This window comes from Moschus berezovskii, chromosome 12 (assembly GCF_049115385.1).
Source record: "Moschus berezovskii isolate FMDL1 chromosome 12, NW_MosBer_1.0, whole genome shotgun sequence".
Classification (NCBI taxonomy): Eukaryota; Metazoa; Chordata; class Mammalia; order Artiodactyla; family Moschidae; genus Moschus; species Moschus berezovskii.
Genome location: NC_142471.1, coordinates 11,348,288 through 11,353,489, shown reverse-complemented (window position 1 = coordinate 11,353,489; position 5,202 = coordinate 11,348,288).

Below are 5,202 nucleotides of genomic sequence, written 5' to 3'. Positions count from 1 at the left end.
ATTACTTTACCAACAAAGGTCCATATAGTCAAGGCTATCGTTTTTCCCGTGGTCATGTATGGATGTGAGAGTTGGACTGTGAAGAAAGCTGATCGCCGAAGAATTGATGCTTTTGAACTGTGGTGTTGGAGAAGATTCTTGAGAGTCCCTTGGACTGCAAGGATATCCAACCAGTCCATCCTAAAGGAGATCAGTTCTGGGTACTCATTGGAAGGACTGATGCTGAAGCTGAAACTGCAATACTTTGGCCACCTCATGCAAATAGCTGACTCATTGGCAAATACCCTGTGCTGGGAGGGTTTGGTGGCAGGAGGAGAAGGGGGCAACAGAGGATGAGATGGTTGGATGGCATAACTGACTAGATTCACAGGAGTTTGATTGAACTTCGTGAATTGGTGATGGACAGGAAGCCCTGGCGTTCTGCGATTCATGGAGTTACAAAGAGATGGACACGACAGAGCGACTGAACTGTACTGAACTGCACCATAAGGTCATTTTCTATGTCTGAGTCTGTTTCTGCTTTGTATTTAGATTCATTTGTAATATTTTTTATATTCCACATATAAGTAATAAGACATAATATTCATATTTCTCTGCCTGACCTACTTGACTTAGTGTTTAGGGTCAAGGATTATCCTTTTGGCTGCAAATGTCAATATTTCATTGTTTATAATTCATTGTATATGAGTAATAATCCATTGTCTATTTAAATATATATTTATATACATAATAGTTTACATCTTCTTAAACCAATCAGCTCTTCATAAGTACTTGGGTTGTTTTCATGTCTTGGTTATTGTAAATATTGCTGCTATGAATAATATGGTGCATGTGTCTTTACAAAGATGCTACTTCTTTTTTCGGTGTATGTTTAGGATGGTTTACGTGACTTTTAAATGCAATCTATATTGAGTCTATTAGATATTTTTTTCTTAGAATTTATTTTTATTTAACCTAATTTTTTGAGATATACATGGAAAAATTGCTTCCCATTTTTAACTGTTTTAGTTCAACTATATAGGTAATGTTGCAACATGTTTTTATTTCCATATGTTTATTAGTTCATGTCCTACATACCCTGCCTTGAATTTTTATGTTGGATTCAATGCTTTTAACCTCAATTTGTCGACTTGTGTATTTGAAACAGCACACCTGTCTACTCACTTCATCAGAATCAAATACAGAAAAGTAAATTATGTTTGATGATTATGTCACTAAGGAGGAAACTTTCTCTACTTTATGTGACTTAGGCTATTGATTGAGTGAGTGTGTACATTTGAATATAAATTTCTTTGTCCAGTCAATATAGTTTAAGAAATATCAATCATTAAGACAGAGGTGAATTTATGAGGTCCTTTGACATATTTGATAGGTGTAGTTAAATTATTCAAAAACATCATTTTAATTTTATTATTTTTGAGTAGTTCAGCATTTTTGAATATTAATTAGATGTAAGAAATCAAATAAAATATTGATTGCAAGCTTTTTTCTAAATGGAAAATCACTGATCACAACACTATTTTACTTTTGGTTCAAATGAAAGTGTGCTGAACATTTTTAATGTTCCGAAAACTTTTGAAGTCTTGATGTTTATTTAGAAAATTCCAGTATTTTGATTATTTCTGGGAACTGTAGTGTTACTCTCCTCTGAACAGATTATAATATATCCTAGATATTATATCCAGTTCTAAATTGTTTTAAGATATGCATTGTTCAGTTGTGGTGCTACCATAACAAATATTGGACAGGATTATGTGTTTACTCTGAGGACAGTCAACATTTTTGGAGTATAAATGAGTGCGTGTAATAGGAAAGATATTGTGTTTTTGTTTATTCTTTTTACTGTGTTTGAAAGTCAACATAGAGCCACTCTATTTTAGTTCCAGGTCATCTTCAACAGAAAGGTTTTTTAATCATATTTTCTAGCAGTGATATAGGCTGTCTTGGATGAGTGATGTGTAAACACACATTTAATGAAGCATTTGACAGTTGTATGCCAAAATATTACTCAGTAGAATCACTAACCCAAAGCAGTCTTCTATTCAGACTGTATTTCTTAAATTAGTACTGTACCCCAAAGCCAATGGGATACATGTTGGAAGACTCCTTGGTTTTACTTTCAGATGTTTTAAGTGGACAGTGTTGATAAGGATCATTACAATTGGATTCATGCATGCTTAGCACGGAGTTTTTTGGACACTGACTCAATGAGGGGTGGCACTGAGATACCAGAGTAGGAAAAACCATTCGTTCAGTAAATAGTTTGTTGATACCTCCCAGGCATCAGAACTGTGCTAGGTGCTAAAATCATTAACCAATAAAGGAGACAAAGCTCCTGCCTTCTTGGATGTTATATTCTGGTACATGTGGGGAACAGACATATAATAAACAAATAAACAGACATAAAGAAATTGAACCCAATTTCTTGCATTCTCTCATACCTATAAATGCACTAAAATTATTAACAGAGACATCTGTTCCTCATAATTAGCAGCAACCTTCTCCTAAGATACAAGATAATTGCACATATCCTCTTTGCCAAAATCATATACACACTGACCCCTCCCTTACCTCTTTGGAATAGACCTTCAGCAATATCTGAAAGGCTGTCTCCTGGGCTATAGTTCTCAGTAAGTCTCCAAATAAAACTGAAACTCACAGTTCTCTCATTGTGCTATTTTTTCTTTTTAATTTATTTGTTTTGAAGGATAAGTGCTTTACAGAATTTTGTTGTTTTCTGTCAAACCTCAACATAAATCAGCCATAGGTATACATATATATCCTCCTGTTTGAACCTGCTTCCCATTTCCCTCCCCATCCCACCCCTTTAGGTTGATACAGAGCCCCTGTTTGTGTTTCCTGAGCCATAGAGCAAATTCCCATTGGCTATCTATTTTCCATATGGCAATGTAAGTTTTCAAGTTACTAGTTCCACCCAGCTCACCCTCTCATCCCTTCTCCCCATGTCCATAATTCTATTCTCTATGTCTGTTTCTCTACTGTTGTCCTGTAAAAAAATTTTTCAGTACCATTTTTCTAGATTCCGTGTATATGCATTAGAATATGATATATATCTTCCTCCTTCTGACTCACTTCACTCTGTATAATAGGTTCTAGGTTCATCCAACTCATTAGAACTGACTCAAATGTGTTCCTTTTAATGGCTGGGTAATATTCCATTGTGTATATGTACCACATTAATTTATCCATTCATCTGTCCATGGATATCTAGGTCACTTCCATGTTCTAGCTATTATAAATAGTGCTGCAATAAACAATGGGATACATGTGTCCCTTTCAATTTTGATTTCCTCCGGGTATACTCCTAGGAGTGGGATTGCTGGGTCATATGGTTGTTTTATTCCTCGTTTTTTAAGGAATCTCCATATTTCATCTTCCATAGTGGCTGTATCAATTTACTTTCTCACCAACAGTGGAAGAGTGTTCCCTTTTCTCCATACCCTCTCCAGCATTTATTGTTTGTAGACTTTTTGATGATGGTCATTCTGACTGCTGTGAGGTGATATCTCATTGTTGTTTTGATCTGCATTTCTCTAATGATGAGCAATGTTGAGCATCTTTTCATGTGTTTGTTAACCATCTGTAAGTCTTCTTTGGAGAAATGTCTGTTTAGGTCATTTTCCCACTTTTTGCCTGGGTTGTTTGTTTTTCTGGTATTGAGTTGTATGAGCTGCATGTATGTTTTGGAAATTAATCCTTCATCAGTTTTTTCATTTGCTATTATTTTCTCCCATTCTGAGGGCTGTCTTTTCACCTTGCTTCTAGTTTTCTTTGCTGTGCAAAAGCTTTTAAGCTTAATCAGGTCCCATTTGTTCGCTTCTGTTTTTATTTCCATTACCTTAGGAGGTGTGTCAAAGAGGATCTTGCTTTGATTTATGTCATTAAGTGTTCTGCATATGTTTTCTTCTAAGAGTTTTATAGTTTCTGGTCTTACATTAAGGTCTTTTTTTTCCTTTTATTTATTTTTTAAATTTATTTATTTTAATTGTAGGCTAACTACTTTACATTATTGTATTGGCTTTGCCATACATTGACATGAATCTGCCCTGGGTGTACATGTGTTCCCCATCTTGAACCCCCCTCTCACTTCCCTCCCCATCCCATCACTCTGGTTCATCCCAGTGCACCAGCCACAAGCATCCTATATAATGCATCGAACCTGGGCTGGCGATTCGTTTCACATATGATAATATACATGTTTCAATGCCATTCTCCCAAATCATCCCACCCTCACCCTCTCCCACAGAGTCCAAAAGACTGTTCTATACACCTGTGTCTCTTTTGCTGTCTTGTATATAGGGTTATTGTTATCATCTTTCTAAATTCCATATATATGCGTTAGTATACTGTATTGGTGTTTTTCTTTCTGGCTTACTTCACTCTGTAAAATAGGCTCCAGTTTCATCCACCTCATTAGAACTGATTCAAATGTATTCTTTTTAATTGCTGAGTAATACTCCATTGTGTATATGTACCACAGCTTTCTTATTCATTCATCTGCTGATGGACATCTAGGTTGCTTCCGTGTCCTGGCTATTATAAACAGTGCTGTGATGAACATTGGGGTACATGTGTCCCTTTCAATTCTGGTTTCCTCAGTGTGTATGCCCAGGAGTGCAATTGCTGGGTCGTATGGCAGTTCTTTAATCCATTTTGAGTTTATCTTGATGTATGGTGTTGAGAAGTAATCTAATTTCATTCTTTTATATGAACCTGTTCAGTTTTCCCAGCACCATTTATTGAAGAGGCTGTCTTGCCCCATTGTATATTCTTGCCTCTTTTGTCAAAAATAAGGTAACCAAAGGTGTATGGGTTTATTTCTGGGCTTTCTATCTTGTTCCATTGGTCTATATTTCTGTTTTTGTGCCAGTACAATACTGTCTTGATAACTGTAGCTTTGCAGTATAACCTGAAGTCAGGAGGGTTGATTCCTCCAGCTCCATTCTTCTTTCTCAAGACTGCTTTGGCTATTTTGGGTCTTTTGTATTATATACTAACAACAAAAAATCAGAAAGAGAAATTGAGGAATCAATCTTATTCATCATTGCAACAAAAATATTTAAATATCTAGGAATAAACTTACCTATGACAAAAAACCTCTTGATGACTGTGAAAGAGGAGAGTGAAAAAGTTGACTTAAAGCTCAACATTCAGAAAACTAAGATCATGGCATCTAGTCCC